Raw genomic sequence first — 15,273 nt, 5'->3', positions numbered from 1 at the left:
AGTTTATGTCATAATTTTGATTAAAATTATTTTGCGTGTGAAAATATTTTTATAGTGAACTAGAGATTCGCCCCGGCTTCGCACGGGCAATGCTGATACTAAATATACTACAGACTGTCTTTATATGTATACAACGTACACAGCCTTTTATTTTTTGTCATTAGACAATACAAACCGCTATGTTCCTGCAATTTAAATTTGTAATATCTTACAAAAAGGCTGTGTACGTTGTATATAAAGAAATTCTGTAGTATATTTAGTATCAGCATTGCACCGGTGCGAAGCCGATGCGGTTTCGCTATTATAATATAAAATATTAACAAACAACTTAAAATGGTCTTATAACTTTAGTTCATTACCTTTTGTTTTTACGAATGAATGTATATGTTACTGTAAACGCTCGAACTACGGTAAATCTTAAGATTTTCCAGTAAAACCTAAGACTTACCGATTATGAATGGTAAATGTCCATAAAACTTTGGGATTCGAACTTTTACCATCATTCACTTGGTAAATCTTAGGATTTATATGTTAGGTTAGGTTAGGTTGAAATGATAAGGTGCTGTACGGTGCCCGGTCTGGGTAGACGCCCTCACCGCTGATAATCGGGCCCTGCTGCGAAAGCCGCAGAGGGTCATAGCGGTGAGAGGCATCAGAGGTACCGTACGGTGTCTTCGGCGGAGCGGATCTGCAGCGGCATCCTCTTCCCGCTCCCGCTTCGCGGGCTAGGGGGTCTCAGTACCCCGAGAACCCCCTCTAGCTGTTAGAGGCCGACCGTCAGAGCGTCACGGTAGCATGCGCAAGCGATCCCGTGGCGCCCGACGAAAGACGGAGAGGGTACCGCTGGTTTTTTAGTGGGTAAACCGGCGTACCTGGGCGCACTCGGCGTCCAGGGCTCCTGGGAGTCCCACACCCCCCCCCCCACCTTCCATCACGTGGGGGAAGCACGTAATGCGTTTTTCGAGCGAGAAAAAAAAAAGAAAAAAAAAAAAAATGGTATGATAAAAGTCCGAAAAAGTCGAAAATCTTAGGTTTTACTGGAAAATCTTAAGATTTACCTTAGTTCGAGCTTTTACAGTAACATATATACTTTTATTTATAACAAGATTATTTTGTCGTTGATTATTAAACTAGCCGTGCGGGGTCCTTGGACACGGAGCTTAATGGCTATTAGGGAATGGCCCGTGGCGCATGGCTAGAGTGACCATACATGCACTTTTGTATCGGAGAGTCCCACTTACAGATACTTACTTACAAGATAATTACGAACTAACCGTCAAAATATTTTGAAGCGTGTTGACAAAAATATAAATGGCCATTTAAATATATTATATGTCAGTATTATACAGTTTATTTTTATTTTCATTTGGAAAGCAGCAAAAACTATGACATCAAATTAGCACGTATACCAGTAAAGTTTCCACTTATAACTAACTATAATCAATTTACCTTCGCTATAATTATAGCGAGGACAGACAGACGTGTCAAAAATTTGCAGTTCATACTTAAAGTAAATAGTAGTACATTGAATACTTCTTTATTTTTTACTACATTCGCTTTAAATACAGGTTATAAATACTTTTATATTAGCAACAGGCAACATTTTGAAATTAAGTTAAACTTCAATTGCCCACTTTGTATTTAAGCTGTAAGCAAGGAGATCGTGACCATAAAGGTTTATTGGGAAACTATATTTTTGCTAGGCGAAGTAAGTCTAGTATATATATATATTCTTCCCTATTGATATATATATATATATATATATATATATTCCGATCAGCTGACAGCGTGCGACGGGATGCACTAAAGTGCAATTATCAGTTCATTGTAACTTAATATGTTAAGTATGTACGTTATGTTGCGTACGATAAATTGTTTAAAGGATGAAAATATTTATATATCTAGTATATATAACCTTAACTTTATTTAAGCAGAATGCGATAATTATATATCGATTAACTTCTAATATCTTTTTTTTCCAATTTATTTGTTACGTAATATGTGTTAATATGATTTTAAATTAACAGGGTTTTTTTATTACTAACAGTATTTAAAACGGGGTATTTACCATGTCTTTTATTTTTATTTGGTGGAGCTCGATATTTCGACATTATCTACGAATGTCTTGTTCGCGAGACTGGCGTTTGCGGGTAGATGTTGACGGCATTAGAAGTGTCCATATCGGACTACCTCCTTTCTCGTACGTTTGCTGCGTAAACACTGGTTACCACTACCACTGTCACTTTCACCCCTACTATTTGTTTTATTTACACTCGAAACTCGATCCCGTGTTTTACAAACTCACGTTTCGATTCGCGAATTTTTTATATTATTATTCAAGGGTTTGCATAACTTTATCACTGGATTCCATACTTTCGACAGTTGAAACCCATCTTCCCTATTGAAATTACTATATTTAGTAATTTCAATGGCTTCTCGTACCAGTCGGGGTATGTAATGGCGTTCTGTCGCGAGTATCTGGGCATTATGAAACTCGATCCAATGGTTCGGCCCGGCTTCCAGAAGATGTTCCGCGATGGCCGATTTCTTGGTATCATTGTTTTATACCGCCTTGGTATGTTCGTTGATACGACAAGATACCGTACGCTTCGTCTGTCCGACATAGGATTTACCACAACTACAGTCGATTTTGTAAACTCCGGGTTTTTCCAGGGGAAAGCTATCTTTAGGTGAACGCAACATTTGCCCTATCTTCTTGAAAGGAGTGAAGATAGTCTTCACCGCATATTTGCCCAGGACTCTAGCTATCTTATCTGTCACTCCTTTAACATATGGCATAAATATCGAGCTCCACCAAATAAAAATAAAAATCATGGTAAATATCCCGTTTTAAATACGTGTTAATAAATTACTAATGTTTAAAATAGTGGTGGATTTACTTGAAATCAAGGACTATAAAATATTTTTTGTGCAATTTCAAGTAAACTGTTAAAATACAAAAATGGCACTGATGCACTGAGGGACTAACAAATTTGAGGTTTTCTTCTTTAAGCATCGTCTTTTTAATTTTTGCCGCTCTTTTGAGCGACAAAAATTAAATACCTAGAGAATGCCTAAATCCAGTGAATAAGATTTTAGAGTTTTACTTGCCACGTTTTCAGTGTCACAATAAAGCTGATAACGAGTATTTCCTGAAGTTGTTGAAATCTTTATCACGTACAATTAACGATCATATAACTTGCATCTTAAGAGAAAAGTGTACAAATGCATACTTATCCCAATTAGAGAAGAACTGTAGGTCAAACTCCTGTTAACATAGGTTTTTGCTGGCATTCCAAAATTGAATTATATTTAAATATTTGAAAAAAGGAAATAGAACGTTAAGACATACGTAAAAACTCAATTTAGTACGATTACATCTTATATATTAATAGCGTAAACCGATTGTTTGTCCCTGTGATTATGTAACGATAGCTGCACATAAAAAATCGGTTATGGTCTCATTTATTATGGCTCCAGCCGTAGATGTGCAGAAAAATAACGAGGATTCTTGATTGCAATTTACTAAATTGTTACAATTTAACAAAGAATTAATTTTAGAGTGCGGTCCTACGGATGTATAAGAAAAAAAATTAAAAACGTAAACAAAATTAAAGTAAATTGCTATCGACAAACTCCAATTCTAACTGGATCAATGTATACTATTTGACATTAAAAATTTCAGTTATGAAAGTTTTCTTCATTTTTGCGCCAAATGTAGATGAGTGACTTGCAGTTGACAATATTTTTTATTTTTTTTTTTTTATTTATTTATTGGAAAATTTACACCATCAACATATCACTAAGCACTTAAAATTAATATCTGTTGGGTAACATACAAAATGATACGTCTTTAAAGGTGTAAACAACATTCAAAACAAAACAAACCATGTCATAGGTTTCGAAATTTCCAAAAAATCTTTTGAATAAACGCGAAGTTTCGCGGGAGACCCACTAGTTTTGTATCAAAAGAATGAAAACGAGTTATCTTTAAATATATAATGGACTAGCTGTGCCCGCGACTTCGTTCGCGTAGTTGTCGGAAACACTATCATGATTATCGTTTGATTGCTCACGTTGGTTTTTGTTATTATAATCGTCAATAAGATTTCATAATATGTTTTACAGTACTTCAGCGTAGATTATATTTTTAGTTTTATTTTCTTGTGGTAGAAGAACATACTGATTTTGCCCGCAACCCGATCTTGACAACGCGACATATAGTTGGCCGTGTGAAAAGCAGTCTTGACGTAAATCGATTCCTACGTGTTTAAATGTTTGGCCGTGTGATTTATTAATGGTTACGGCAAAAGATAACTTAATGGGAAATTGAATTCTTTTAAAATTAAAAGGTAAATCATTTGGAATCATTGGGATGCGAGGTATAAGCACTGTTTGACCAACTGCCGGACCAGTCAAAACTGTTGCAACGATCACGTTATTGCGAAGGAATTTTACTTGAAGGCGGGTCCCGTTACATAAATTTGGTGGTTTAAGATTTCTGAGTAAAATTATCGCAGCACCTATTTTTAACTTCAGGGAATGTGGTGGAAGGCCGCTCGGGTTTAAAGAATTGAGAAACTCTTGTGGGTAATGGACAGCATCTTCTTGATCCATTACATTATCAATAGATGTGTAGGTAGTTATATCGCCTGGAAGTATGGTTAAAATTAGGTCGTTAATTTCGTCAACGCTACTATTTCTCGCCGCCAATATTGCCCTTTGACACATCCATTGGTAATCTTTATTTTCTATTTCGACGATATTAGGGTAAACTTTTGATATTAAATCCTCTATGCTAGTCACTTTTTCTCCTAAATCGCGATCAATTTCAATTTTATTTTCAGAATGAGGTACTTTTCCATCTCCTATTAAAAGTAACTTTGAAAGAAAATTTGTACTTCCTCCCCCCAAATGTGCTCTCATATTCGTAGATAGTTTTAAGGTATGGACAAATTTCCATAACGGTGAACTTTTAAGGCAAGACCTTACAATGTCTGCTCTAGTTCCTCTTAAAATTACCGGTAAAGTTTGTCTAAATAAATTACCAACATCTGTGTTTTTATTGCTTATTGTTATACGGTCAATTATGACAACCCTTTTCTTAAACATAAAAGAAATATTGTACAATAGTGTAGGATTGCGAATATTTTTTTTGTTAACAATTCGATGCAGGTGTATCGACATCTGGATGTAAGACAAAAGAAAAAGTCAATTGTAAATAAATAAATCACAAACAAAATTCATACTCTGCCAAAACAAACAAAACGTTCAACAGGAAATGTAATAGTAAATCTGAATGACTTTTCTTTGTCTTGGATTAGGAGAAAAGTTCATGAATTGTAATACCTGACGGTAGACACGTTTGCTTAAACACTCAATTTTGATTCCAATTTTCTGTCATTATATAGGACCACTATGTACGTATAGGGTTTAAAAAAACATCAAGAAGAAGTGTATTTATCGATAGACCAGATTTACAAATTTGGAGTATATCATATATTTACAAACCTACCTTGGCTGACACCGCCTCCAAAAATAACAATAATTTTAACTATAATATATTATCGTAATAACTTTGCTGACTTTTAAATAGTCTAAATATTTTTAATTTCATTTTACATAGTATAAATCTAAAAAATATTGTGATCATTGTTTGTTATTCATAGGTTTGTGTTAAGTTAGATTTAAAGTGGGTAGGTACATACTTATCTCCTTGCGTGGAAATACAGAACGTACCTACATATTGGTAAGTAGAATAAGTTACTTGATTATTAAGTTGTAGAATAATAAGCAATTATTTTTTACTTTTTAGAGCATATTATTTTTTTTCTCTTTTGAAGTCGGTTTTTTTTTGTCAAAATTTTTGTTTCTAAAAGATTCGGCCGAGTATCGCTAACGTGCTCCTTAGAATTATTCCGTTCCCTTCCGTACCGTTACTTTGTCATGGATCCTATGCTCAGAACCTTACCAAACTTTCACCATAGTACCCTTGAAGTATATCCTTTATAATAAAAAATTGGTTGGCACAATTTTGAGTTATTCACCTATTTATCGCGCACATACATAATGCACATTTAAGACTTATATCGTTTTCATAAGGATACCATCATCGTAACAGGATAAAATTAAAATGGGGCCCCACGGGAAGCACTACCTTTCAAACAAAAAAAAATTATCAAAATCCAGTGAAAAGTTATGAGGTAACAGACATATAAAAAAAAATACAGACGAATTGATAACCTCCTCCTTTTTGAAGTCGGTTGAAAACAAACAATATTAACTTAAACGTAATAAGATAAACAAACCGAACAATAAGAAGTTTAGATTGTTTCTCCTTTGGTGTTATTATTTCATAAGGTGATTATAGTACAACCGTGTTGAATATGCTTGAACGTAATAGAAATTACTTGAAATATTGAACTACTAATTTATTTGTGTAGTCATTTTAAACGATATTCACCTATTTGCTTATTTGCATAATTTATTTTCTCAGTGATGATTAATCTGCATCGGTGAAAGTATCGCTCGCCATTTTGAACTTTTTTACGTGTGTAATGTAATTTTTATACCTTATTTATACCGTGAAACGTTTGAATTGTTTACTTGCAAAGTACGAAGGAATGTTCATTGAAATTTTATCTTATATCGTAAGTTAAAACTACAGCAGATTATGATTTAAATGTAACCGATTTTAAACGATAAAAAATAATGAGCAAATAAGCTGATAACAAAACCTAATTTTGATAAATAATTTAACTATTAAGAATGTTAATTTTTTTAAGTCGTTATGTGCATTGCTACTTCGCAGAACTACACCCGCGGGTGAGAGTGGCGAGCGCGGCGGCGGGGCTGACCCGCCTCCCCCTCAGCCGCCGCCGCGCCCCGCCTGCTAGCACACTCTTAACAAATAGACATATAGTGTCACGGACTTTTTTTTTATTATTAAAAGAGGAATATATCTTTCATACACATTTTTTGAGTAACTTAAAACGAAAGTCCATAAATGTGAATAATTTTCCCCGTTTTTGCAACATTTCTCACTGTCGCTGCGCTCCTATTGGTCGCAGCGTAATGTTATATAGCCTAAAGCCTTCCTCTATAATTGGACTATTCAACAAAAAAAGAATTTTTCAAATCGGACCAGTAGTTCCTGAGATTAGCGCGTTTAAACAAACAAACAAACAAACTCTTCCGCTTTATATATTAGTATAGATTATTAAATGAAGCATTGTTTAAACGATAATACTATTTTATAACTTGATATCAGTATCAACTTCACATTAAATTTCATCTTGGAAATCGACGATTTATTTTATTTATTTTTTATTTTTTTTATTTATTGGAAAAGTTACATCATCAACTTATCCTAAGCACTTAAAATTAATATCTGACTTGGGTAACATACAAAGTGATACGTCTTTAAAGGTGTAAACAACATTGACCTTCAAAAATATTTTTGATAGGAAACTATATAAGCCAAACTAACCTATATAAAATATAACATTTAAATTTAAAAACTAAATAATAATTGAAATTAAGATAACAAAGAAAAAATACCGTACTGAGGAATATAAAAGCATAATAGAAGATTTGTAAAAGAAAAAAGAAAAAACAAAACTAGATATGAGATCGAACAATGAGATCTTTGGAATGTTCAATAAAATTAGTTTTATAATATTTGCATAAGATTATTTAACATTTTAATTAAAAATAGTTACTGTATAAATCATGTTCGCGTAGAATGGTGGCAAGAATGCTAGCAGCATTTCTCCGTTGAATTACAATTCCGATCCTCTGGGCGAAAAATGAACCCTCCTGTCACCAGTGGAGGCAATAAGTCGAAAAGACAAAACCTTGGAAGCCGGTAAAACAAAACAAAAATCATTGAAATAATACTAAAGACACACAATAACCGACACAAGGAGGACTGTATGTTACGTGTCCCCACCGCCCAAAGACAATAGCGCTGCAAGAAACATTAACCATTCCTTACATCGCCGATACGCCAGCAACCAGCAACTAAAATGTTAGATCCCATGTGCCTTTAGTTACACTGGCTCAGTCACCCTTCAATCCGGAACACAACAATACTGAGTACTGTTGTTGGCGGTAGAATATCTGATGAGCGGGTGGTACCTACCTAGGCAGAAAACCCTACCACCAAGTAAACGTGTTTTCCTTCACCATCGAGCTCGATATGAATTATAAACACGAATTAAACACATGTGAGTACTATTTGGAACCGCTTCTCTGATCCCTCAATCATCGGTAATCATAATCACAGTCAAATATTTTCTGACAATTTCACTAGATATATAGATTTAGGTCGTTGATACGGTATTTCACGTGAGCTACATTAAAGTATTTTTTAAACGATTCGACATTTTTACAGTTGCCTTCAATCCATTGGTACGAGTGAATCGATTAGATGCTTTATCTTATTTTATAATCCCCGCCAATTTCAAGAGTATTTCGATTGAAAACAGGTATAGACTGCGTGTGAGCCGAGATGGCCCAGTGGTTAGAACGCGTGCATTTTAACAGATGATTTCGGGTTCAAACCCAGGCAAGCCCCACTGAATTTTTATATGCTTAATTTGTGTTTATAATTCATCTCGTGCTTCAGCATATTCCACAACGCTGCTCCAATTCGGGTTGGTGGAATACGTGTGGCAGAATTTCATTGAAATTAGACACATGCAGGTTTTCTCACGATGCAGATTTCCTCGCCGCCGAGCACGAGATGAATTATAAACACAAATTAAGCACATGAAAATTCAGCGGTGCCTGCCTCGGTTTGAACCCGAAATCATCGGTTAAGATGCACGCGTTCTAACCACTGGGCCATCTCGGCTCTCTTGCAATGAGAAAAACATGTATATAATTATGTACATGTATTACAATTATTATTATAATATACGTGTATAGTTAGTATATGTACATATCTATATATAAATAACAAGCCAGTAGGTATACATAAAACTTAAATAAGGAGATGCGACGCGTTTGTGTGAAGGTTTTAGTATATAATATATTACATAAGCGGCTACGCTCTACAGTATCACCCGTCTTAAATTTATACTATTGACGTGACAAGGGAGAATTTCATGTTCTCGTATTATAACAGTAATTATCGCGCCGTGGAGTTTCGCGCTTAAGATTATAACAGTGATCGCGCACTTAAGAGTACTTTAATTATTATTCTATATCAGTTTTAGATTAAATGTACATGTTCGATAAATATGTTCAAGTAATCATTTTAAAATTATTTATATTTATTACTTTTATCACTATATACATTTATAATATTAATGATTTTATGAGAAAATGTAATACTCATAGCATTGGTACAAGGAACAAACACTAAATACTATCCTTGGCGTAACATCCCAAACATCGAACCGACTTATAACCTTGTTGTCATTTTAAACGCTATGATATTATCTTGTTTTAAATTAAGAAAAAAATATTTTAAAAACATTAAAGTTTTTTTGTCGTTACAGGCTTATATTGTTTGTTTAACTTGCAACGTTTGTTAAGGTTAAATCTTGCAATCTGAATTTAAAACGCTTCCTCTTGTCCGTGTGTTTATCACCGATGACAATGCATCAATCGTAACACAGCCAGGACTGGCTCCAGATGAAGGAACTCTTCAAGGATGTATAGCTTATTTTTTATAAATATTTGTTGTAAAATATTTTTATCGAATCTAGATTGTTTTTTACTTTCTAATTTGACATTTAACAAATTATTCATTTCATAAATAAAAATACAATTAAAATGAAACAGATAAAAAAGAATTTCTTTTTAAAAATTCGCACAAAAATAACATTTTTATAATTAAGTTACATTTTGATTCAAAGCTGTCTACAAGTTTCTATTTAAGTGTTTTATCGTGAAATTGTTTTGTAATTACATTAGTAATATGATTTCATAAAAATATCTATTCAAATGTAAGACAGTTTCTTACGTTATTGAAATTGGATAAGAACTGATAATATTGATTGCTTATGTCATCAATAACTTTTAAATATGGTTTAATATAATAAGGGTAACGCGAGACAACCAAAGCAATTGAGGATATCAAAATCAAAATATTCTTTAATCAAGTAGGCTCATAAAAGCACTTTTGAGTCGTCATGTTACAGAGTTGAATTAAATTTAAAGCCACCACCGGTTTGGAAAGTAGATTACATCGAGAAGAACCGGCATGAAACTTAGTAGTTACTTTCTATTTTAATTAGTTATTTTGATTTTAATTCGTATTATGGGGAAAAATAAATATGTATTCGATTTCACCATGACACGAATAATTGACGATCACGAGACGTATCACGTCGATAACAATCGTTCATTTTAAGCGTTTCGTCATATTCTTTCGACTTAAAAGTTGTTAGGAGTTCCAACGTAACTCCATTATTTAGGTACCAAATTAACATTAATCTCGCTTGAATGAATTCACAAATTTAAGATTTTAAATTAACATGGTTATTTTATATTACTATTAATTTGAAACGGGATATTTACCATGTTTTTTTTATTTTCATTCGGTAGAGCTGGATAATGTCGAAATATCGAGCTCCACCAAATAAAAATAAAAAACGTGGTAAATATCCCGCACATAAAACGCACAAACAATAATGAGATTCATTAAAAAAAAACACATCCATAATTCAAAAACAGAAACCGCTATGATATTTATCACAAAATAGAATGTAAGAAATCATAAAACGAAAGTGGAATACATAAAAAACGAAATTCATATAGCATCTAAAGCGAGTACAGCCACGGTCAACGAACACGGCCCCTAATAACGAGTAACAATTACAATACGAACTGAATTATAATACTGACAATTATATTATTAAAACCTAAACTATATAAGATAAGATAACAAGACTAAAGTAACATACCGGCAAACTTGTGATCTCGTGGAGGAGGTTCGGAGTTTATTTCACCACACTAATTCCGATCCAATTCTTCGAATCCAAACTTTTTATGGTAAATGATCACCACTGACTGTAGATATTAGTGCTGTAAGAAATATTGTATTCGTTACATAACACCAAACTTGGTAGCTAGGAAGTTATGTCCCTTGTGCCTGCTGTAACTCTTCAAACCGGAACACAACTATTAGACTAAGTATTGCTGTTTGGAAGTAAAATGTACTCATACGACAGAGCTAGTAAATTAAATTAAACCGTACCCCTTTAATTCTAATTAGAAACAAAATGTTGTCTATATTCATCCGATACGTATGACGGAGCCGAGATGGCCCAGTAGTTAGAACGCGTGCATCTTAATTGATGATTGATTGATTCAAACCCAGGCAAGCACCACTGAATCTTCATGTGCTTAATTTGTGTTTATAATTCATCTCGTGCTCGACGGTGAAGGAAAATATCGCGAGGAAACCTGCATGTGTCTAATTTCAACGAAATTCTGCCACATGTGTATCCAACAACCCCAATGGAGCATTGATGGAATATGCTCCAAACCTTCTCCTCAAAGGGAAAGGAGACCTTAGCCCAGCAGTGGGAAATTTACAGTCTGTCGCTGATTGTATCACGGGAAGCAGGAAAAGCTGATATGCCATCCCTATTGTCATTTGTTCATATGGACAATGTAACGAACGATATGAATGGAATCTCACGAAGACAATTGAACAAAGAACTAAAATAGAAATATCACACTTATCGAGTCAGTTGGTGTATGACGAATAATTACTTAGGTATTGTAACGTTATATGATAGACTTTAAGGTTTAAAGACGACCTATGAAATGAGAGTCGTAAAGGGCCTATGGAACAATCTAGAAGCACTTATTTATTTACAAATGGATATATCTCAAAATAAATAAATATTGGACAACATCACATACATTACTCTGATCCCAATGTGAGTAGCTAAAGAACTTGTGTTATGGAAAATCAGAAGTAACGACGGTACCACATACATCCAGACCCAAGAAAACATAGAAAACTAACTTTTTCTACATATACTCGGCCGGGAATCGAACCCGGGACCTCGGAGTGGCGTAGCCATGAAAACCGGTGTACACACTACTCGAACACGGAGGTTGTCAATTAAAAATAATCTGATTCCTTTTTTAAATTGTTTAGTTTATGGCGTAAAAAAATTATAATAATAAATATTTGACAAAGGAATGCTTATCTCTATAGCCTATTTCAATCGAAGTAGGAATAAAGACGAACAAACCATAGAATGATTTGATTTAATTTGATCTTTATTTATAATACAATACTATTACACTTAACTTCTTTTATCCACTTTAATTTTACTTCCAAAATTCCGATAACAGTTTAATCGACGTTCAAACGCCATTTTTTCAAAATCCATAGTGAATATCATAGATTAATCAAGTTCTCGACCAATGATGTCGCGTCAACTTGCTGTCAAATGTTGTTTATTTGACTTTTCTCCTGTTATGGTAGGAAAAAAGTATATACGCGTCCAGCCTCTCTAGAGTTTGAATGATATGAATATGTCATTATAATAATGTAGGTATGGGCAATAAAATTAAATATTATTATAAAGATTAAAATTATGATATTTTCAGTATAGAATTAATAATAAATAAGTAAAACTTGTTTTACTTATTTACAAATATACGTCCCATATTTATATATATATATATATTAATAAACGTTGGATATTAATTATATTGGATAATTAATTGCGTTACTAATCACGGAAGATTAGTATGTTTTCTACTAGGTCATATTACATTTTCTATCACATTTTATTGAGATAGTTATCTCAGCATTTATTTGATGGCATATTGGGATAAGGCTAGGAATATTAATATTACATAATATGACAAGGCTGGTTCATTTTTGTCTAAACGATCGGAATTGCTATTCAATACTGGAAATACTGCTCGCATTTTTGCCACCATTCCACGCGGTCACGATTTGTGGAGGCCTTAGACCAACAGAGGCGTTGAGACCCTAATCATGATACTATGAATTAATTATAATACATATTTTAATTTCAATCAGTAGACTATAATTTATTTACTTATATCGGTAACTTTTAAAACATTAATTAGTAACACTACTAATTATTTAGTGTGGGACCCTCTCATGTGGAGGCCCCAGGGCCCCGGCTGCCCTCCCCTAAATCCGGCCCTGCGTACAGACAGACGCTACAGACAGATTTTGTAATAAAGGTATAGATTATAGAATACTAATAATTTCAAAGTTTATAAGCTTGTTTCTAAATTCATTCAAAAACTTGTCCAACATTTAGAGAACTGTAGGTGTTTCCAACTCTCTATCAATTAACAATACAAGACTAGGGCAAGGCTTAATATTTGAAACGTATTTTTGCATCAAATATTCAATGAAATTACATTTTATTGTTATTGTATTTGATTAGAATATATTCAACTAGGTATTCAAACTTTAAATTAAATAGTATTATTTGAATTTTAACTACAGTTAACAGTTTTTTTTTTATTTATTTAATGTGATGCTAATTGTCAAATTCTAAATGTATATTATGTTGTTCTATAAAACAGTTGAATTGAGTCAACTATGAGACTTAAAAATTACAATAATTATTAACGCCTTTTTTGATATTTGAATACAATCGAATCGAATTTATTTAAAAAAATATCCGATCAATAACAGATCGAAAAATAACAGATCCGGATCCCTGATTGGACGAGACCGGTAATGATTTCTGACCCTAATACAAATATACGCCACTCAGACATCGATACACTACCAAAATGAATCACGAACGTAATTAAAACTCGCTGTCACACGTTTTCTTTGTTAAGTCACCTTTGTACGACCTTGTCTGATGAAAGGAAAACCGTTCCGATCATAAATCCAATTATAGACGACAATATGTCACAACAAGTGCTAATAGAGTTCTATTTAATTTTACTGCGCCGTAGTCAAAAATTAGAATAAGTGGAATTTTATCGTATCCCTTTTTATTTGTTTAAAACTGGCAATCGGGCCTCTTGATAGGAAGAGATCACTGAAGCCCTTTAGCAGTGTAAGAAATATTAACCATGAGAATTAAATGAAGATTTTGACTGAGTTTTCGATTATTGGTAAATTAATTTCAAAGTGAAAGCTAGGAATTTAGGTATTCCATGCGATTTGCCAATAGTTCAGCTATATTGTGCACTACAATCGGTTCTTGATCAATACATCTTTATTAACAACACAACACTATTCACGTAACTACTGCATCCAATTAAATTTTACTACCAACATTCAAATAATAGCTTCGTGGAAATTCAATACGTCATTTTTGCGAATCAATAATGAATTAAATGTTATTTAAGTTCTCGACCAATGATATCACGTCATTTCGATGTATTTGACATGGAAATGACGTGATATATCATTGGTTATTTGTACTCTTGGGGTTCGAATGGGCTAAAGATCTCAAGCTAAATTAATTTAGCGAACTTAACGATTATAATATGCTCGTTAACTTAGCAAGTTAACGAACATATTATACAATTTATTGTTTTAAATGACTTATTAAATTTAGAACTTGAACTCCTTATTGTTAAATCTTTAAAATAATTTTATTTTTTATTTATGCTATTAACATTATTGTCTCCAAAAATGTGGGCAATGCATTCTTTGCCAGTTCTTTACCGCCTTTATGTCACGTCTACGTCACGTCATTTATAAATTTCGTGGGAGTAAAACCGAAGGCCAGCTAGTAAATAATAATTTAAAAAAAAAAAACGTTTATAACATTTTTTTAAGTCAAATATTGATTTTATTTGAATAGTGATGGTATTTCTTTGTCATATAGTAAAAAGAATCGTAACTATGTATAAAATTGTGTTATGTTATTGAGATATAATATATTATATGAAGCTAGGAAGGGAAAAGGAGTCCCGCTACGTACAACGGCTAGGGTATGTTTAATTCGGCCTGATAACATTATATATATTTCTAAATATAGAAATTTTCCAGAATTTTTTTGAAACATTGTTGTTACTTCAAATTGTTTAAAAAAAAACACCAAATCATACAAACTAATTGAAATTACTTAGCAAAATCTTTTAAATATTCAAACAACACCATTGAAAATAAATACCTTACTTTATTGTCCGAGAGCTCACAAATAAAAATGGCGATTTGAGAATAATACGCGTCTTTATTTTACAACGCAGTATTAGGAATAGAGATGTCTCCTAACTATATTTACCATCTACAGCATATTTGACGATGTGCATAAATTGACATTTATTTTTGACTTATACCCTATC

The sequence above is a fragment of the Vanessa tameamea genome, chromosome 21 (assembly GCF_037043105.1).
Source record: "Vanessa tameamea isolate UH-Manoa-2023 chromosome 21, ilVanTame1 primary haplotype, whole genome shotgun sequence".
In the NCBI taxonomy this organism is placed as follows: domain Eukaryota; kingdom Metazoa; phylum Arthropoda; class Insecta; order Lepidoptera; family Nymphalidae; genus Vanessa; species Vanessa tameamea.
This window is presented reverse-complemented; position numbering follows the sequence as displayed.